At 43.4% G+C, this 23059-nt stretch overlaps 1 protein-coding gene and 1 non-coding gene across 4 annotated transcripts in view; both read right to left on the bottom strand.

Moving 5' to 3' along the window:
- Positions 1–23059, bottom strand: part of LOC126282165 (leucine-rich repeat-containing protein 24-like) — a 341384-nt gene that overhangs the window by 95321 nt on the left and 223004 nt on the right. The gene's annotated exons all lie outside the window — the stretch shown is intronic.
- Positions 4699–4773, bottom strand: Trnas-cga (transfer RNA serine (anticodon CGA)). Its single transcript has one exon. It is a non-coding gene; the product is annotated as a tRNA-Ser (tRNA).

Here is a 23059-nt window from a genome sequence, read left to right as displayed (position 1 = left end):
CAGTGAAAAGCCGTGTTTACATGTTCACATGGGCTATATGATAAGTTTCCACTGCCAGTCGCCTTGAACTTCGCAAGTTTGGCAATATGAGCACTGGAGATCCAAATGGCTAATGATGTAAATTATGTAACCATGACAACCTATTTTAGATAAGATTGTAGCTTTATGCCACTTACTAAATGTACTTCTATATGTGTTTACATTTGTCTTTATCTATAAATTTTTTCATTGCATACGTGACAACAAGAGCGAGTCAGTTCAACAGACTACGACGATGTGTACTGCCTGATCGTTATAATTTATATTGGTATGTATCATGGAATGGATCTTTACACACAAAACGTGTTTTACGGCTGTTCGCCTCTTTTATGCAATCTTCTGTATTTTAGATCTGAAGTTAGCTCATCAGTGAGTTGAAACTAGTAACCGATAATGGAATTTTAGTGATCTTGACCTAGGATGTTTACCCACACAATTAACAGAGCAGATTGTCCGCCTCCCGATTTGACCATGTCAAATTTCAAGGTTGCAGGAATTCTTGTATGAAATTGGCCTTGGCCAGCTCCTAATTTTGAGTTATACAGAGCACGTTTGGGACCAGCTTGGGAGAAGGGCCCGTCAGCACTATCCAGACACACTGCGGAAGGCGATTGTGAAAGAGTGGGAGATGATATCTCAAGAGCACATCGCACCATTAAGCAGACTTTGCCGGAAAGCCTGGGTGCCGTGTTAGGTGCAGTTGAGAAGGGTCTGTGAAACGAAGTGTAAAGTGTAGCAAACCAAAACAGAGACGCATTACCTTCATGAGCTTGCTTGAAAAGTGAATCCATTCGTGTTACATCTGCATCTCCCCCTCAACTTGTTTATAATTGTCTTTTCTTCATCGTTAGTCATCTAGATGAGACTGTTCCTCAGTATTATGTCATAAAATAGTCCATTTGTGCAATAAAAGTCAGTGCAATTGTAGAAGGACGTCATTGACGATTCCTGATGAGAATGGTATGTGTTTGTTATTAATAATGTAAGAAAAAGCCTTCTTATGATAATAATAATTAATTCTAGAAATGTGTAAACTTGTGTTTTCCTTTCAATAGTGTAGGGAAAGACATCCCATAATTATTACTGGATAATTTGCAGTTTCCATATACTGAGCTGATTTCATTTCAAAGATGCCATTGCGGGCGAGAACATAATTTTAAGTTTTTCATTACCCCACACGGCTTAAAAATAGGAACTCACTCGTTGAGAATTATCTGTTCAAGTGTTTCACTTGAAGGTGAATTAATATATCATTGCAGAAACAGTTTTTGTGTAAGCCTGGACCCGCTTCAGTCCGGGACCGCGCTGCTACTACGGTCGCAGGTTCGAATCCTGCCTTGGGCATGGATGTGAGTGATGTCCTTAGGTTAGTTAGATTTAATTAGTTCTAAGTCTAGGGAACTGATGCCTCAGATGTTAAGTCCCATAGTGCTTGGAGCCATTTTTTAAGCCTGGACCAGTCAGCACGGATCAGGTCTCACACGATTCACGACATAGAAAATAATTGTAATTCAGATGTAAATAGATTTCAAAGAATTTTAATCAGTTGTATAACAAGATTTCAATGCGAACCTCACAGAAAGCCCAGAGTCTCTTCCCATTAACAGAAGAATGAAGCTGGTCGGATTTTAATGTGCGCGACTTTTTAGCTTTGCTACATTTCATGTCTAATATGTTAAACACAAAACATGCTAGACAGCTTAAACTCGCAGTTGAAAAAAAAATTAACATTACTCGCACAACAATCAAAGCCTTTCACGTAGCCGTCACGATTTTGGTGCACTTCAACACAGAGTTTCAGCTTCGTGTTGCATAACGGCACTTCGCGTCTGCGACGACGAATGGTACGTGAAACACAATATTCTAATATCGACAGGCCTACAGAAAACTAAAGTGTATGTGGCCAAGGTGCCCAAGCATAGTACATTTGTTTTTATTGAAAATAGCAAAGCTCCATTAAGCTTTAATGGTGTTGCGCTTTCTAATTTGCAACCCTTCATATCAGAGAGCATCATTACGTGTTAGTAGAATTGAGTACTCTGCATTTACAACTGCATTTACCATTGATACTGAGAGTAACTTATCTTAATTATTTCTTGTGCTACACGAATATTGACAATAACATCGACAGTTCGGATAGTAGTACAATGGATGCCAGACGACTATAAGAGGAAGACACGTGATCTGAGGAAATGGAACACCGGGAGCGAGAGGCGGCGCAAGCCTTAAAATACTGGCATTACTACTACTACTACTATTATTATTATTATGGAATGGAAATGCCGTGTGGCAAGGGCCTCCCATCGGGTTTACCGTTCGTCTGGTGCAAGTCTTTCGAGTTGACGCCACTTCGGCAACTTGTGTGTCGATGGGGATGAAATGATGATGATAAGGACAACACAACATCCAGTCCTGAGCGGACAAAATCTCCGACCCAGCCGGGAATCGAACCCTGGCTGTTAGGTACGACATTCTGTCGCGCTGACCACTCAGCTACCAGAGGCGGATATTATTATTATTATTATTATTATTATTATTATTATTATTATTATTATTATTACTATTTTTCTACTGTCTACAAAGCCCGCCTCCGTCAGCGTAGATGCCTGTCTTGCAGAGGACATGGGTTCGATTCGTGGTACTTCCAGGGATTTTTCTGTTGCTCGGAAGAATGGCTCAAAATGGACTTCTGGTGCGAATTACGGAACTAATTGAGTTAATGAGAAGTAGTGGCACCAAACCCCACGCCCCTCTATACCGCGTCGACATGACTCCGTCGGTTAATGTAAGGACTCCTGTAACCTGAACTGAACTGTCCGCCATGTTTTCCCCAAAGCATAGGATCCTCGTACTTGCTTACGTATGAATCACGATTGCGAGTGGAGATTTCTAATTAAATGTATCGAAGAATTCGTGGTAAATATGCTTAACTTTGAACGGCACTGAAGATAGCAAAAATGCCTTTCGCATGTTTGTATTTCCAAGTGTGCCATAATGTGAGAAAAAAAGGGGGGAGGGCTACATTGCTGCAGAGACAAAAGAAAACGTTAGGACCTGTCACTCAGTCTGTATGTAAGCATATTTTAAGAGGTTGGTTAATTTGGGGAAGGGGACAAAATAGCGTGGTCAGCGGTCCCAGCGGATTAGGGAAGCATGGACAAGGAAGTCAGCAGTGCCCTTTCAAAGGAACCATCCCGGCATTTGCCTGAAGCGATTTAGGAAAATCACGGAAAACTTAAATCAGGATGGCATGAAGCGAGTCCAGTGTGGTAATTACTGCGCCATCTCGCTCTGTACATGTTAATAAAAGAAGCTATAAACATGAAACCAACTCATATAGTTCCATTTTTTACACCAGTCGAAAACTATACTGAAGCAGTTAGTCTCAATTTTTTTCGATTCCTAAGCTTTTTCGCAACTGGCAAAGTGCAGAGGAATATTTACTGAGATATATTTGTATGTCGTTATCACAAACATCCATGACGATCTGAATAATAATTAACGCCATTTCTTTTATAAATACGGTAGGACGAGTCATAATTAAGATATTTTTATAACATAACTAAAAAATAAAACACCTATATATGGGCAAAAACTAATAAATAGGCACAGGTTGTTACTGCATATCATTCTTGTTTGAAGACACTGGCACAGACTTATTAAGTCATTATATTCAATATTTACAAACCAACAAGCAGGTTCCAAGTCGCCGGACTTTGTAACTGAGCGGTTCTAGGAGCATCAGTCCGAAACCGCGCTGCAGCTACGGTCGCAGGATCAATTCCTGCCTCGGGCATGAATGTGTGTGATGTCATTAGGTTAGTTAGGTTCAAGTAGTCCTAAGTCCAGGGGACTGATATGTTAAGCCCCACAGTGCTTAGAACCATTTAGTTCCGAGCCTACGTTTCTATAGCCGTGTAATATTGTCGTTGTTTTTGTGGTCTTTAGTTCAGAGACTGGTTTGATGCAGACCTGACACGTTCCACATCATTACGAAGTGTCGCATTCATGATCTATGGAACAAGTATTAATCTAATCTAATCTAGATGCTAAGTTCCTTCATCTTCGAGTAGCTACACTGCAGCCTACATCCTTCTGAATCTGCCTAGCGTATTCATCTCTTGGCCTCCCTCTACGATTTTTACCCTCCACGCTTCCCTCCAGTACTAAATTGGTGATCCCTTGATGCCTCAGAGAGTGTCTTACCAACAGATCCTTTCTTCTAATCAAGTTGTGCCACAAGTTTCTCTTCTCCCCAATTCTGTTCAGGACCTCCTCATTAGCTACGTGATCTATCCATCTAATCTTCAGCAATCTTCTGTAGCTCCACATTTCGAAAGCTTCTATTCTCTTCTTGTCCGAACTATTTATCGTCCACGTTTCACTTCCATAGATGGCTACACTCTGTACAAATACTTTCAGAAACGACTTTCTGACACTTAAATCTATATTCGATTTTAACAAATTTAACTTCTTCCGAAACGCTTTCCTTGCCAAGGCCAGTCTACATTTTATATCCTCTCTACTACGACCATCATCAGTTATTTTTCTCCCCACGTAGCAAAACATTTACTACTTTAAGTGTCTCATTTCTTGAATGAGATTTTCACTCTGCAGTTGAGTGTGCGCTGATATGAAACCCTCGTAGATTAAAACTGTGTGCCGGACCGAGATTCGAACTCGGGACCTTTGCCTTTCGCGGGCAAGTGCTCTACCAACTGAGCTACCCAAGCAGGACTCACGCCCCGTCCTCGCAGCTTTACTTCCGCCAGTACCTCGTCTTCTACCTTCCAAACTTCACAGAAGCACTCCTGCGAACCTTGGAGGACTAGCGCTCCTGAAAGAAAGCAGAGCACTTGCCCGGGAAAGGCAAAGGTCCCGAGTTCGAGTCTCAGTCCGGCACACAGTTTTAATCTGCCAGGAAGTTTCGTTTAATTTCCTAATCCAACTCCCTCAGCATCACCTGATTTAATTCGACTACATTCCATTATCCTCGTTTTACTTTTGTTGAATTTCATCTTATATCCTACTTTATTATCTTTACTACGTTTCAATTTTTCCATTAATTACTGTTCGGTACACTACCTACATGCCATATCAAATGTTTTGTAAATATACTATCCAAAGTTGCATGAATAGGTTAATCACCCACAAGGTAAACACTGCTGGTCCTCAGAATTGGGGAAAACATGATGAGCGATTCATCCTATAACATAGGATCTCTACGCAGAGGGATGTCCCGGCGGTCGGTCGAGCCCGGTTGGGTCGTGAGTGGCCAGAAGCGTCTACAGAAGTTATATGACACGACATTGAGGCTACTGTACGTCACGTGTGTCTAAAAAAGTACCGTTGTCCTTGCAAGCACACACTTCGCTTTGTATGGCTGAACCGTGCAAACAGCCTCTCCAGCGAACGCTGTTGTGTGCCGGTAACAATGCGCCATATATTCTCATCCTTGTTATCGGAGACTGCAGGCGAAATCCATACTGGATGCATCTGCCAGGGGCCATATGTCGCGCTGTTTATCGCGCTAACACTGTCGCTAGATAACACGGAAGATAACGCCTCCGCAGCACCTAGTGGCTAGGTACCTTTGTAGCGAAGACACGTGGGGAAATGAAGCGTCACTGTATAGCACGGAGACCGCTCGGAGGGCCGCTACGTCTCATCTGAAGAACACGAGCGGCACACGCCGTAATACACGCTAACTCGATGAAGCTCTATTGATAAATGAGACCAGGAAACTCGTGATGGCATGAATAGATGTCAAGTGGCCGAGTCAGGCGGTCTGTGCGCGGACCGCCAGAACTGTCCGCCGCTGCGGAGGCCGGAGTAACGGCAACAACGCAACAAGACCAAGAGGGAAAGAAGACGCGAGGAGCAGCAGCATGGAGAGAGAGAGAGAGGGAGGGGGGCCGTGGCTGGCGACTGCCGAGCAGCGCGCTCCGGGGACCGCAGCGCGGCTGGCAAAAACAAGATCCCGGTTTAGATATTCCCTTACAGGGAACGGAACTGAAATACATTATGTATATGCTTGCCTTTCTCGTCGATTCCAGGGTCCAGATTTCGAATGCAGGCGGCGTTCTCCTGCCCGGCTTTCCCGCGTTCGAACGCTTCTTGTTGCGCCAGGACAAATATAATGACTCGCGAAGATTTCTTACGGCGCTAGCGGTTTACGCGAATGGATAGATTTTGCTCTGCCGACCCCAATGTGTCTCAGGAGACAACACAGGCGACAAAACAGCTTGGCACTGGCTAGATCACTGGTTCCCAACTTTTCTGAAACCATTACCCTAAGTACAATCAGCTACTTGCTTGTTAACGCCCCTCCCCCTCCCATTTCCCCCACTATTATCACAATAGACTGACCCTACGACTTATCATAGAAGATAGATTAAGGAAAGGCAAACCTACGTTTCTAGCATTTGTAGACTTAGAGAAAGCTTTTGACAATGTTGACTGGAATACTCTCTTTCAAATTCTAAAGGTGGCAGGGGTAAAATACAGGGAGCGAAAGGCTATTTAATATTTGTACAGAAACCAGATGGCAGTTATAAGAGTCGAGGGACATGAAAGGGAAGCAGTGGTTGGGAAGGGAGTGAGACAGGGTTGTAGCCTTTCCCCGATGTTATTCAATCTGTATATTGAGCAAGCAGTAAAGGAAACAAAAGAAAAGTTCGGAGTAGGTATTAAAATCCATGGAGAAGAAATAAAAACTTTGAAGTTCGCCGATGGCATTGTAATTCTGTCAGAGACAGCAAAGGACTTGGAAGAGCAGTTGAACGAAATGGCCAGTATCTTGAAAGGAGGGTATAAGATGAACATCATCAAAAGCAAAACGAGGATAATGGAATGTAGTCGAATGAAGCCGAGTGATGCTGAGGGAATTAGATAAGGAAATGAGACACTTAAAGTAATAGATAAGTTTCGTTATTTGGGCAGCAAAATAACTGATGAAGGCCGAAGCAGAGAGGATATAAAACGTAGACTAGCAGTGGCAAGAAAAGCGTTTCCGAAGAAGAGAATTTTATTAACATCGAATATAGATATCAATATAACTATCACGAAGTCTTTTCTGGGAGTACTTTTGTGGAATGTAGCAAGGCATGGGAGTGAAACGTGAACGATAAACAGTTTAGGCAAGATGAGAAGCTTTCGAAATGTGGTGCTATATAAGAATGCTGCCGATAAGATGTGTCGATAGCGCAATTAATGAGGAGGCACTGATTAGAATTGGAGAGAAAAGAAATTTGTGGCACAACCTGACTGAAGAAGGAATCAACTGATAGGACACGTTCTGAGACATCAAGGGCTCACCAGTTTAGTACTGGAGGAAAGTGTGTGGGGGTAAAAATCGTAGGAGGAGACCAACAGACGAGTAAGCAGATTCAGAAGAATGGAGGTTGCAGCAGTTATTCGGAGATGATGAGACTTCCACAGGATCGAGTAGCAGCATGGCGAGCTGCATCAAACCAGTCTTCGAACTGAAGACCATAGCAACAACATATTTACTTTTTTTTTTTGAAGGACGTCATATTCGCTGTTGACTGTAGAAATTATTTATTTCACAACTGCAATTTCGGCTATTTTCAGGCCATACTACTAAAAACATTTTGCTTCAGCACATGTCAGAAAAAGCCCTCTGCCGGCCGCGGTGGTCTCGCGGTTCTAGGCGCGCAGTCCGGAACCGTGCGACTGCTACGGTCGCAGGTTCGAATCCTGCCTCGGGCATGGATGTGTGTGATGTCCTTAGGTTAGTTAGGTTTAAGTAGTTCTAAGTTCTAGGGGACTAATGACCACAGCAGTTAAGTCCCATAGTGCTCTGAACCATTTGAAAAAGCCCTCTGACATCTTCTTCGCCGTTGACTGTAGAAATTATTAATTCACAAATGCAGTTTCGGCCTTTGTGCCATTTTCAGGTGGTACTCCAGAAGATTTTGCTTCAGCAGAACTCATAATCAAAAACAGGCATTTTCACTGTGGACATGTGCTGAAGCAAAATCTTTGGGAGTACCACCTGAAAATGGCCTAGAGAACGAAACTGCAATTGTGAAATGAATAATTCCTTTAGTCAATGGCGAATAAGATGAACTTTAAAATATTCTAAATGATATATTTACTGTTCGTAATTTGGCAGAAATTGAAAGGCTTCAGGCTGCCTTTGCTTTGTGTCTGAGTGTTCAAAATGTCCAAATGTGTGTGAAATCTTATGGGACTTAACTGCTATGGTCATCAGTCCCTAAGCTTACACACTACTTAACCTAAATTATCCTAAGGACAAACACACACACAGCCATGCCTGAGGGAGGAATCGAACCTCCGCCGGGACCAGCCGCACAGTCCATGACTGCAGCGCCTTATAATAATAATAATAATAATAATACTGTGTAGACCCTACAGCAGTGTAGTAGGTATTACATGTGTAGTTAAACTGTACTGTGCTGCCAATTAATTCATCACTTGTCACCAAGTAAATAATGAAGCAATTTGTGGCCCATGGCGAGACCAATTATAGCTCGAAGAACACATTTTCATCAGACATTGAAATATACACCGAGATGTCAGAATCATGGGGTAGCTCCTAATATCGTGTCGGACCTCGTTTTTCGCCCGGTCTAGTGCAGCAACGCGACGTGTCAGCAACTAAACAAGTCGTCGGAAGTTTTCTGCAGAAACATTGAGCCATGCTATCTCTATAACCGTCCATAATTTCGAAAGTGTTGCCGGTACAGAGTTTTGTGCACGAACTGACCTCTCAATTGCGTCTCGTAAATGTTCGCTGAAATCGGACGACCTGGGCGGGCACATCATTCACCCGAACTGACCAGAATGTTCTTCAAACCAATCGCGAACAATTCTGACACTGTGACTTGGCGCATAGCCATGAAGTCCATGAATGGATACAAATAGTCTCAAAGTAGCCGAACATAACCATTTCCAGTCAATGATCGGTTCAACTGGACCAGAGGACCCAGTCCATTCCATGTAAACACAGCCCTCACCGTTATGGAGCCACCACCATCTTGTACAGTGCCTTGTTGACCACTTGGGTCCATGGCTCCGTAGTGTCTGCGGCACACTCGAGCTGCATTTAATGCAACAGAGCGAGATCTCAGCCAAATACTACGGAAGATGTAATCGGAAAGATGAATAACATTAAAAACGCCTACAAAAAATAAATAAATAAATAAAATAAAAATGGGCTGAAGTGTCCCGATCAGAAGCGTCTCTATACAGCATATACAAATAAAGTATGATAATTTAACCTGTTAATGTGACTTCTTTACTGTCTCGTATTTTGTTTTTGGTACTCAAAAGACACCTACGAAACCAATCGTCATTGTTCTTCCTCAGCTAATCGTGAAAATCATGTACAGAAAATGTAAATTCTTAAACAAGACTGACAAAATTCAATTTTCTGATCTTGGTCAACACTTGACCGGTACCCCTACTTTTTGAGTATTTCTTCGAAAGCATTACGGCGCGTAACGAACAACCAACAGCAGCTGAAACGTCTTCATCTGACGTGGCTGCCAACAGGTCTCGATCACGATGGGTGGGAAATCTTGATATTTTGCGTCATATGCGAACAAGGGTCTGCTTGAGTGATTTCTCTAGCCCCGACTTGAATGCTAAGGAACATAATTCTGAAAAGTGAAATTATTGACATGATTGACGGTTTCTTCGTAGATACAGCGCGGCATGTTATCTTTAATGGAGAGTCATCGTCAGATGTAGAAGTAACTTCAGGCGTGCCCCGAGGAATTACACTTTGTGTCATGAATTTAATGGCCTCGCAATTTTCACAGATAATGCTCTTATCTATATTGGAGTACTGCCTGTAAAAAGCTGCACAGATAATCGGACAGATCTTGATATTATTTCGAACCGACACGAAGATTGGCAACTTGCTTTAAGAAGTCACACATGCAAAATATTGCATTCCGGAAAAAGAAAAAAAATATATACATTTGGGTGTGACACTTTGTAGGGATGTACGATGGAACGACCACATAAGCTGAATCGTAGGTAAAGAAGTGGCAGTCTTTGGTTCTTTGTTACGGTACTGGAGAAATGCAGTTCTAGAATACTGTTGAAGTCTGTGGGAGCCACAGGAATAACAAGGGAAGGACAGTACGAATGGTGTCAAGTTTATTTGACTTTTGATGGAGCTTCACAGATGTACTACAAAGCTTGCACGGGTAGCCTCCTCGCAAAGTTACAGGGAGCAGCTTTGAATGGCGTTTTTACGAATATACTACAATCCCCTAAGTATGGATCACTTCAGGACGCGAAGATAATAATAGACGAATTACAGCACTTCGAGAGGAGTTCAAGCGATCATGCTTCACGCGTTCCACACTCGGATGGAAACGGAAGAAGCCCTAATAAGTAGTAGACTACTAAGTAATCTGTGCCACGCACAATGATTTGCAGAGCCTAGCTTTACATGTGGCATGTCGAAAGGACCTAAAACATCCCCCGAGCCCTTGATGAAGCCTGGCTTCTTCATGGAGACTGTCTTTGACAGTTTGATTTACTTGGATGGTATGGTATCACACTTCAATATGCGAAGATAATTTTGCGAAAATTTTTATGAGATGTGCTTCAGTACTACCAAAATTCTAAATGGACCGTGTTTTGGATTTCACCTGAAAGTGTAGCTTTCCAATAAAAAGCTTGGTGAGTTGATTTTCAGATCGGTGAAAGCAACGTTACACTGTTTTCGACAGGACCACATGTATTAGAGCAATCGCCACTGCAGTTTCCCAAAACTTCTTCCGAATAATAACAGTTGCACTGATTTTCAATGCTGCGCTTAACTTCTTTTCGTAGTTAGTATTCATCAAATTTTTTTCCCTCTGAGAAATGTCAGGGAAATGCTTGACAGGAATGGCAAAACCCTCAAAGGTATATAGTTGGAAATACGAGCCGAAAGTTGCTGAATTGCCAATTTAACAATATTTCAAATCGGTGAGTAGTAGAGTAAAACAGAATAGCTCCTGCTTAAAAATTAAATGAAAAGGTCTGTGGCACGGAAAGGACGGGAAAAACAAGATTTGGTCTGAGGAAAAAATAGCTGGATAATAGAGTTATTACGAGAGCCGAAGAATTGATAAAAAATTATACATCGAGAGAACACTGAGGGAGTGTAGTCGACCCACGGAGGAGGGAGTTTACAGAACCCTCGTCGTCCGAAAACTGAGTACTACTCGTCCGTCTGGGGCCTTTACCAGACAGGACTGATAGATGAAATAGAGTATCCAAAGAAGAGCAGTGCGTTTCGTCACAGGTTCGTTGAACAAAGTGAAAGCGTCATGGAGATGCTCATTTAATTCCAGCGGCAGACCTGCAGGACAGGCGATGTGCATTACCGGTGTTTACCATTAAAATTCGGATAGGTACGTTGCTAGAAGAGTCAGCCATCCTATATACATTTCACGAAAACACCATAATTGATGAAATACGGGGTGGCAGGGAGGCTTACCAAGAATCATGTTTCCCGCGCACCATTCGCTTCTGGAAGAGGAATTTGGGAGGGCGGGGGGGGGGGGGGGGGATGAGGGAGGGGTCTGACAGTGCTACTCAAATTGCCCTTTGCCACACTCCTTAAGATGGCTTGCGGAGTATAGGTGTATACGTATTATACAGGGTGAGTCAGGAAGAAAATACACGCCTTGAGGCGTGATAGTATTAGTGATTCTGAACAAAAAAATAAACCTCATCTTCCTTTGTGCCCACTCAGCGCTCGTAGACTTCGTTCTTCAATTAACCTCAGTCGTAATTTAATGGAGTAAGATCTGGTGATATCGGTGGCCAAGAAACTACTACACGCCACAGATCCACCGCCCAGGGTACGTTCCAGTGAGGTACTGTGTCACTGGCTGTATAGAATGTGCAAGAACTCCGTTGTGCTGAAGTCCAGTATTTCCAAAGGAATATCCTCCAAGTATTCTGGTAACACATTTTTTATGGAAATCAATGAACCGTACTCCTTTAAGACGGCTATCTAAAAAGACTGGACCGATGAGGCTTTAATTGTATTCGCATGTGAATGCTGGTCGAGAAGGATAAGCGACTGACGCCCATGCCTTTCAAACAGATGTAGGTCGTGACGAAGAAGAAGAAGAAGAAATGATTGTGTGGCATTGATGGCCAATTGTCCAATCCGGGGAAGCTCGGCCGCCGAGTTGCAAGTCTTATTTCAGGTGAGGCCACAATGGGCGACTTGCGTGTCGGTGATGATAATGGTGATGATGATGATAAGGATAACACAACAACCAGTCCACGGGCGGAGAAAATCTGCAAGACAGCCGGGAATCGAACCCGGGCCCACTCAGCTAAGCAGGCGGACTGTACGTCATATACGGTTAAGAGAAAGGACATATGTTTATTTGAAGTCTTTTGTTTAGCATCACCAATACTAGCACCCCTCAAAGTATGCACCTTTCCTCCTGATTCACCATATATAGTGGACAATTGCATGTAACATAAATAATACTAAAGGAAACGGTATGGTGAAGGAACCAATTAGGACTACACAGTCGCGTAAAATGCGCAGGTCTGCTATGGCAAAATCAGGCCGTTAGTATAGCGAGTTAGTTTTGAAAGAACTCGCCTTCTTTAACAGGCTGCCAGAGAACACAATGCAGCCGTCCGCGAACTTCGATAATCGATAAGGTACAAAGGGCGGTAAGGGGACGTGCTTTGTCGAAAGAAGAGTCCTTATAAAAGGAGACAAGTGTCACTTGTTTTGAAAGTGTCAACAGTTTGGAAGAGACGAGCAGCCACTGTTTTCGAGGCGGTATGAAAGCTACGTCGCGAATTTCTTGAGAGAGTAGTGAGGCGCGCAATAGTACGAACGAACACTTCCGCACTCCGTATTAAAAATTAATAAGCCTGTTTAGAGCTGGGCGTCACCAAGTCCCAGCAAAGTTGGGGGGAGGACCAGGCGAAAGGGGGAAACAGCAAGTAGCGGAAAGTTGGTCCCGAGCCACCTGCAGGTACAAAGGCGACGGGAGGCGAAGAAGCGGACAGGGGGTTACCCAGTGAGACAGGCGCGCCAGCGAAACTAGGTCAATTAACGCGCCGTCTGACAAAACCAAGAAAATATTTGGGGCGTTGTTTCTGTTATTGGTCGCCGCTACCGACCAATCCCGCGAGATTTCCATTTAGATGTTTCGCTGGCAATTGGATTCGGAGGTCCCGAGTCGCGAACAGCGCCGATTTTCGCTGCTGTGTGCGTCCGCGGCGCAGACAAGCGTGCAAATCGCTCATCCTATGGGGAGGGAAGGGGGTTGGAGCCTGGTACAAGGGACAAAAAGCGATTGGTCGGGTCTGTTGCGGCAAATTACATACACAGCTCCCGTCGGCTCTCACGTTAACACACGGCGGCGATTTGTCGATTGTCCGTGTCCCTAAGGACCGTAGCAGCTGCGTCCAACTCTGAAGTCGCGCAGCTACGAACATTTTATTTCTTTACATCTAACATAGATTGCTGTACGGTTTTATGATTTTGATGGACTTTCAGAATGTGTCTAGGATCCAACTCGATTCTTTTTTTAATATATATTTCAGTTATATTTCTCCGATTTAAGCGTAATCTAATTTTAATAGGCAAACGAACATCAGTTGTGCTTCAGTAAACAGTAAAAACACACACACACACACACACACACACACACACACACACACACACATATATATATATATATATATATATATATATATATATATATATATGGGCAATCAAAAAGTGTGCGGTCTTCGAACGGAAACTTTTTGATCATCCCTTATTTGTTCCTACGTTTCGCTATTTATTGATTTCTTTCTTTTTCCTTTTCAATAGAAAAATGTAGAAACGTATTACATAAACCATGTTTACAGAATCACTACTGACGATGCTTTGTAAATAAAAGCGAAACGCGTCTGGCGTGAAACTATCTTAGAATTGCAGTACGCTTAAGACAGAAAAAGTAAATAATAGTTCAAAGGACTCTGAGCACTATGAGACTCAACTGCTGTGGTCATCAGTCCCCTAGAACTTAGAACTACTTAAACCTAACTAACCTAAGGACAACACACACATCCATGCCCGAGGCAAGATTCGAACCTGCGACCGTAGCCGTCGCACGGTTCCGGACTGCGCGCCTAGAACCGCGAGACCACCGCGGCCGGCTAAAAGTAAATAATAATTGATCTATAACAGCCACTGCGGAAATGATCTACCAAACAAATAAACCTTTTTCTAATATTTACTTATAGCGCAGTCAGCGCCACGTTACAGAAAGGTGAAGTAATGATTAAAACAACTTTGTTTTCGTACATGAGGTCGCAGGTTCAAATCCTGCCTCGGGAATGGATGTGTGTGATGTCCTTAGATTAGTTAGGTTTAAGTAGTTCTCAGTTTTAGGGGACTGATGACCTCATAAGTTAAGTCCCATAGTGCTCAGAGCCATTTCTTTTGTAAGTACATGCATATGATGATACTGATAACAATGCATAACAACCACAGAAGCTAACTGGCCAAAAAAGGTAATTATTTTATATGTTTGGAAGGAAGAAACGTAAATTACAAGAGCAATAAAATAGTTTTATTCTGAAGTGATATTAAGACATAATCTCCTGGTTACAAGATGACTTACATACCGTAAACATTAAGTATAATCTTTTTGCTTTTCGTTTGGACATCATATACTGTTCTCTTACTAATTTTCTTCCACTCAGCTGTGTTTATTGTTTTAATATTTTACGAACGATCTGTAAGCAACTACGGCTTCAGGCTTCATCTTCAGCCAGTATAGCACTGTTTTGGACTAGATGTTTCACTAAAATTATATAATGATAACGTACCTCGTCTGGTAACTATAAAGTTTGCAATTACCACCACGGGTGTCGAAACCTACGGCCCGCATGGGGCCCAAAGCAAGTATGAATGCGGTCCAAGAAGTGACCATCTTTCAAATTCCAGGCACACGATGCTGTTCTCTCATTGGTCCATCATGTTATTAACACTGCCGCCCTTGCTGTACCTGAACCCCCCCCCCAGAGTTTCGTTCTTATAACCGGCCAATACGTCAGATGCGTTGGAATGTTATCTTATGGCTACCTTAGCTGCATTACGGAACTAGAGATTTAGAGACGTATAATGAAATTAATTTACTAAACTAGAAGGAAATTCTGTGTTATTTCTGTACATTTGTGATAAAAACCCTGTTTCACTGTAGTTTTGGTCGCTACAAGTCGGTATAAGTTAGACCTCCCCCCCCCCCCCCCCCCCCCCAGTGGATTGCCAGTACTGCCCATGTCTGCTATCTAGCAGTACCGTAATTCTGTTATATAACAGATTTAATTTGATACCACATCCATTACTACAAATGGGAATCACATTTAAACATGAAAGGCCTCTATAGTTGGCTTTCATGTGATGTTTTTATTTTCGTGTGCAGCTTCTACCATAGCAGACGATCGATACAAAGACACGAGATTTAATTCAGTTTCTTCATTCGACTGCCCACAGACTAGATTCCCATGTGATTGTACCATTGTCATCTGGGTGGCACATTTTGCATTTTTGGTAGATTTGACTACTCATTTAGGTGACTTAAGCAGGCGGCTTCAACGTAAAAACCTACTTATCAATACAATATTTCAAACAATAAACGCGTTCCAAATGAAATTGAAATTATGGCAAGCACACGTAAAGGTAAACAATTTTTTTTTTTCGTTTCTACATGTTGTAAACATCATCTTAGACATGCGATGAAATACGCAGCGATACGCAAGAATTTGAAAATCGACTTCAGGATTTTCGAAAAATAACAAACATTTTTGTATTTGTAGGACATCTCTTACAAACAATACAGATATGTTACCAGAAGATTTTTAGGTGAAATGTGAAGAGTTCCAGTCTGACATCCATCTAAAAGAAGAATCTGATCATGTTTCTTTGTTGGATTTTTACAAATCATACCAGCCCAAAAGACAAATATCCCTTGCCCAACAGCCATACGTTATATATGTCATCTTTGTTTGGAAGCACGAACGGTTGTGAAGTTATATTTAAGAGTAAAGTACAAAAGGGTAAAAATAAAACCGAAATCTCAAATGAAGACCTTAAGAACACCCTGAGAATTGCAACCACTTCGATTGAACCTGAGACAAACACATTAAGTTTCCCAAATTTAAACTCAGATGTCACATTTCTATGTTTTGTAATTGTTTTTATATAAAATTATTGATTTCATTAAATCCCATCTATAAAGTGTCCAATTAATCACATTTTGCTTTCTTTCCTTTACTTCTGCCCAGGTAAGTCATAAGGTAGAACTGCCCTGGTCTGTTTGTTTTAGGGAGCAAAAAAAGGCTAAGGTCATAAGCGCCCCAAGCAGCGGATGTCCCAAACCAAAGATTAAATAACTTTCGCCATATTGGTGCGACGGATAAAAAGTAAAATACGATCGTCAGCCCGCGCGTCATTCGTTAAAAATGGTTCAAATGGCTCTGAGCACTATGGGACTTAACATTTCTACATCTACATCTACATTCATACTCCGCAAGCCACCCAACGGTGTGTGGCGAAGGGCACTTTACGTGCCACTGTCATGACTTCCCTTTTCTGTTCCAGTCGCGTATGGTTCGCGGGAAGAACGACTGTCTGAAAGCCTCCATGCGCGCTCGAATCTCTCTAATTTTACATTCGTGATCTCCACGGGAGGTATAAGTAGGGGGAAGCAGTATATTCGATACCTCATCCAGAAACGCACACTCTCGAAACCTGGCGAGCAAGCTACACCGCGATGCAGAGCGCCTCTCTTGCAGAGTCTGTCACTTGAGTTTGCTAAACATCTCCGTAACGCTATCACGGTTATCAAATAACCCTGTGACGAAACGCGCCGCTCTTCTTTGGATCTTCTCTATCTCCTTCGTCAACCCGATCTGGTACGGATCCCATACTGATGAGCAATACTCAAGTATAGGTCGAACGAGTGTTTTGTAAGCCACCTCCTTTGTTGATGGACTACATTTTCTAAGGACGCTCCCAATTAATCTCAATCTCAACCTGGTACCCGCCTTACCAACAATTAATTTTATATGATCATTCCATTTCAAATCGTTCCGCACGCATACTCCCAGATATTTAACAGAAGTAACTGCTACCAGTGTTTGTTCCGCTATCATATAATCATACAATAAAGGATCCTTCTTTCTATGTATTTGCAATACATTACATTTGTCTATGTTAAGGGTCAGTTGCCACTCCCTACACCAAGTGCCTATCCGCTGCAGATCTTCCTGCATTTCGCTACAATTTTCTAATGCTGCAACTTCTCTGTATACTACAGCATCATCCGCGAAAAGCCGCATGGAACTTCCGACACTATCTACTAGGTCATTTATACATATTGTGAAAAGCAATGGCCCCATAACACTCCCCTGTGGCACGGCAGAGGTTACTTTAACGTCTGTAGACGTCTCTCCATTGACAACAACATGATGTGTTCTGTTTGCTAAAAACTCTTCAATCCAGCCACACAGCTGGTCTGATATTCCGTAGCCTCTTACTTTGTTTATCAGGCGACAGTGCGGAATTGTATCTAACGCCTTCCGGAAGTCTAGGAAAATAGCATCTACCTGGGAGCCTGTATCTAATAATTTCTGGTTCTCATGAACAAATAAAGCGAGTTGGGTCTCACACGATCGCTGTTTCCGGAATCCTTGTTGATTCCTACAGAGTAGATTCTGGGTTTCCAAAAACGACATGATACTCGAGCAAAAAACATGTTCTAAAATTCTACAACAGATCGACGTCAGAGATATAGGTCTATAGTTTTGCGCATCTGCTCGACAACCCTTTTTGAAGACTGGGACTACCTGTGCTCTTTTCCAATCATTTGGAACCTTCCGTTCCTATAGAGACTTGCGGTACACAGCTGTTAGAAGGGGGGCGAGTTCTTTCGCGTACTCTGTGTAGAATCGAACTGGTATTCCGTCAGGTCCAGTGGACTTTCCTCTGTTGAGTGATTTCAGTTGCTTTTCTATTCCTTGAACACTTATTTCGATGTCAGCCACTTTTTCATTTGTGCGAGGATTTAGAGAAGGAACTGCAGTGCGGTCTTCCTCTGTGAAACAGCTTTGGAAAAAGGTGTTTAGTATTGAGGTCACCAGTCCCGCAGACTTAGAACTACCTAAACCTAACTAACCTAAGGACATCACACACATCCATGCCCGAGGGAGGATTCGAACCTGCGACCGTAGCAGCAGCGCGGTTCCGGACTGGAGCGCCTAGAACCGCTCGGCCAAAGCGGCCGGCCGAAACAGCCAATAACTCAGACAATAAACATACATGTGAACGTAAGCGGTTAAAGAAAAGGCAGTCGGTCAAGAAATGGTGAACCGTAAAAGGCCGGCGAGAATGAGCATAAAGTGGCGGGGGATAACCACTTAACAAATGGCGATGGCTAAAAGGACAATGCCCAATACGCAACCTAGCTAAAATGATCTCGCGGAGGGAGGGTGGAAATGAAGTCGGCCAAGCCGCTGGGAGAGCTTTAATTCCCCGGAGCGTGTTGCCGTGGAGAAAAGACCATTGGTAGCAGCGCCCGCCGACAGACGGCAACACGGAGATACCCCGAAGGGATGGAGGGGCTAGCACGCCGAGGTAGGACGAGCGCAGCCTTGGCAGCAGCGTCAGCAGCGTTTCCCGTCAGACGGACGTGACCAGGAACCTCCATGAAGAGCACAGTGGCTTCCTCAACAGAGAGCAGGTGGAAGCTTCCCGGACACGATGCTGCGGTTCATTAAAAGGAGCACAGGGTGTCCAGCGAAGGAGACCCATATTTCAAAATTAAAAACTTGGATCGATAGGCAAGTGCAACAAACAATGGTTATTGTGAAGGCTGAAAGAATTTTATTCAGAAGTTGTAAAGAAGTTGCGAAATAGTTAAAAAGCTGGTAACAGATAGCGCTGTGACCGCAATACAGGGTGGTCCATTGATCGTGACCGGGCCAAAAATCTCAACGAAATGAGCGCCAAACGAAAAAACTACGCAACACGGAATTTGTCTAGCTTGAAGGGGGAAACCAGACCAGATGGCGCTATGGTTGGCCCGCTAGATGGCGCTGCCATAGGTCAAACGGATATCAACTCGGTTTTTCAAATAGGAACCCCCATTTTTATTACATATTCGTGTGGTACGTAAAGAAATGTGAACGTTTTAGTTGGATCACTTTTTCGCTTTGTGATAGATGGCGCTGTAATAGTCACAAACACATGGGCCACAATTTTAGACGAACGGCTGGTAACAGCAGGGTTTTTTAAATTAAAATACAGAACGTAGGTACGTTTGAACATTTTATTTCGCTTGTTCCAATGTGATACATGTACCTTGGTAAACTTATCATTTCTGAGAACGCATGCGGTTGCAGCGTGATTACCTGTAAATACCACAATAATGCAATAAATGCTCAAAATGATGTCCGTTAACCTCAATGCATTGGGAAATACGTGTAGCGACATTCCTCTCAAAAACGAGTAGTTCGCCTTCCGTAAAGTTTGCAAATGCATTGACAATGCGCTGACACATATTGTCAGGTGTTGTCAGTGGATCACGATAGCAAATATCCTTCAACTTTCTCCACAGAAACAAATCCGGGTACGTCAGATCCTGTGAACGTGAGGGCCATGGTATGGTGCTTCGACGACCAATCCATCTGTCATGAAATACGCTATTCAATACCGCTTCAACCGCACGCGAACTATGACCCCGCCGGGAATCGAACCCGGGAACCAGGGCGTGGGAAGCATGAAACAATTTAGTAACGAACAGGGGACAATGAAATTTCATTACCTGTGAATTGTTGCGTAAAACGCAAAAATCATGATGTCACTCAGTGTAATTCTTACCGTCATTACTTTTGTGCAAAAGGTATTTATACACTGATGAGCCAAAAGATTATGACCCCGTGCTTAATAGCTTGTTTGTCCGTCTTCGTAGCGAAACACGTCACTGATTCTGTGTATCAGGGATGCGACAGTTTGTTGGTAGGTTTGTGGAGGTATATGGCATTACGTGTCTACAGACAGGTCATGTAATTCGCATAAATAACGGGACGCTGATGTGCGTGCGCGATGGTGGTGCCCGATAGCGATCCAGATGGGTTCCATAGGATTTACATCAGGCGAATCTCGTCGCCATCAACGTGAGTTGATTATAATGCTCTTCAAACCACATTAGCACGGTACTGCTGGTAGATGACATCGCCGACGGGGAAGACATCAAGCATGAAAGGATTCATGTAGTTGACAGATGTGACCGTGTCTTCGATTATTACCACAGGTCCCATGGAAGCGCAGAAGACTGCCTCCCGTAGCATAATATTGCTCCCACCAGCCTGCGGCCGTGGCGCGCTGCCCGTTTCGAGTCGCCGTTCCCCTCTATGACGGCGTTTGTGGAGACGACCATGGAAATAGTGTAGAAAAAATGCGATTCACCCGAAGAGCCGACACACTTCCACTGGTGGACGGTCGAATCCCCATGGCCCCGTGCCCGCTGCAGTCGTGATTGACAGTGTAGTAGTGTCAACATGGGAACACGTAGGGCTGATCTGCAGCGGAGCTCCATGTTCAACACGTACGGTGAACGGTGAGCTCCTAAACACTTGTGTGTGCAGCAGCATTGTGCTCTGTCGGCAGAGATGCCACAGATCACCGTGTATCCTACTTTACGGAGCAGACAAGCCTCCGAAGCCACTTTCTGGAAATTTGTGGTAAGGACTGTGGGACCAAACTGCTGAGGTCATCGGTCCCTAGGCTTACACACTACTTAATGTAACTTAAACTGACTTACGCTAAGGACAACACACACGCCCATGCCCGAGGGAGGACTCGAACCTCCGACGGGGACCACGTTCTGTGAAGAGTCGTGGACGTCCAAGCTTTAGCGCCTAGTGGAACTTTCACTGTCTGTCTACCTTTTTCCGTACATGGTCACGACAGAAACACATGAATATTCGACCAACTTCGCCGTTTTCTAGGTTCTAGGCGCTTCAGTCCGTAACCGCGCTGCTGCTACGGTCGCAGGTTCAAATCCTGCCTCGGGTTTGGATGTGTGTGATGTCCTTAGGTTAGTTAGGTTTAAGTAGTTCTAAGTATAGAGGACTGATGACATCAGATGTTAAGTCCCATAGTGCTTCGAGCCTTTTTTATTCAATTATGATGCCTGTGGTCCTTTAAAAAGGCCTCGAAGGGTCGACGATTCCTGTCGGATGAGAATGTGCAGGAGGCAGCTACGGACTTCTTTAGACAGCAGGCCACGGTGTTTTACGAAATGGGTATGGCTGATTGGCATAACTGTTCTGGATGTACGGTTTTAGAATTGAAACTTTTTGATCTCCCCTTTTACATTTCAAAGAGATTAATTCATTGAAAATTTCGCAGCTGAGTCTAATGTTTCATTGCGTAAGTTACTTTCGTTTCTGGTCAACTTTCGCAATTGACGTGAGACAAAAAATGATTTCATACTGTGATATTTATATTACACAACCTCGCAGCAGTATCAGTACGATAAAGAACGTAAACGTATGCACTTTGCCGAGAAATGTATCCCAAAGATAAAACTGTGAGCTCTCTATTGGCAGAGTGTAAACTCCGTAGTCCGTACTTTTACGGTTCTACGTTCACGTCCATATTCTGCGAACCAGTGTGAAGTGCATGCAGACTGAACGTCCCACTGTATCAGTCATTAGTGCTTTGTTCTGATCCATTCACGTATTGAGCGCAGGAAGAATGATGGTTTAAGCACCCCTAGGCCTGCTGTTGTTAATCTAATATTGTTTTCAAGCTCCGTATGGGAGAGGAACATAGGAGCTGTAGTACACATTTATCCCTAGAATCATCATTTAAAGCCGATTCTTGAACCTTGTATGTAGGCTTTCTTGGGATATTTTCAGTCTGCCTTAAAGGCTCTGCCAGTTCAGTTCTTCTAATATTTCACTGAGGCTTCCTCTAGAGTCAGACAGACCTGTCACAATTCGTGCTGTCATTCTCTTTATACGTTCAGTATTCCCGGTTAATACTAGGCTGCGCTCTAGCCTGTGGTATTCCGTTACCATAAAACATGTAATTCTATGGAGTACATGATTTCTGTTCCTTTCTTCTGTACACTAACCTCATTTCACGTTTGAACGGTGGAACTGATCGCTCTGAGCTGCGACGCGCAGGCACTATATACAGGGTGGTCCGTTGATAGGGACCGGGCCAAATACCTCACGAAATAAGCATCAAATGAAAACACTACAAAGAACGAAACTCGTCCAGCTTGAAGGGGGACACCAGATGGCGCTATGGTTGGCCCGCTAGATGGCGCTGCCATAGGTCAAACGGATACCAACTGCGTTTTTTTTTTTTTTTTTTTTTTTAAATAGGAACACCCATTTTTTATTACAAAGAAATATGAGTGTTGTAGTTGGACCACTTTTTCGCTTTGTGATAGATGACGCTGTACTAATCACAAACGTATAAGTACGTGGCATCACGTAACATTCCGCCAGTGCTGACGGTATTTGCTTCCTGATACATTACCCGTGTTAAAATGGAACGTTTACCAATTGCGGAAAAGGTCGTTAGCGTGTTCATGTATGGCTATTGTGATCATAATGCCCAACGGTCGTGTGCTATGTATGCTGCTCGATATCCTGGACGACATCATCCAAATGTCCGGACCGTTCGCTGGGTGGTTATGTTATTTAAGGAAACAGGAAGTGTTCAGCCTCATGTGAAACGTCAACCACGACCTGCAACAAATGATGATGCCCAAGTAGGTGTTTTAGCTGCTGTCGCGGCCAATCCGCACATCAGTAGCAGACAAATTGCGCGAGAATCAGGAATCTCAAAAACGTCGGTGTTGAGAATGCTGCATCAACATCGATTGCACCCGTACCATATTTCTGTGCACGAGGAATTGGATGGCGACGACTTTGAACGTCGTGTACAGTCCTGCCACTGAGCACAATACAAATT

The sequence above is a fragment of the Schistocerca gregaria genome, chromosome 7 (assembly GCF_023897955.1).
Source record: "Schistocerca gregaria isolate iqSchGreg1 chromosome 7, iqSchGreg1.2, whole genome shotgun sequence".
Classification (NCBI taxonomy): Eukaryota; Metazoa; Arthropoda; class Insecta; order Orthoptera; family Acrididae; genus Schistocerca; species Schistocerca gregaria.
This window is presented reverse-complemented; position numbering and strand designations above follow the sequence as displayed.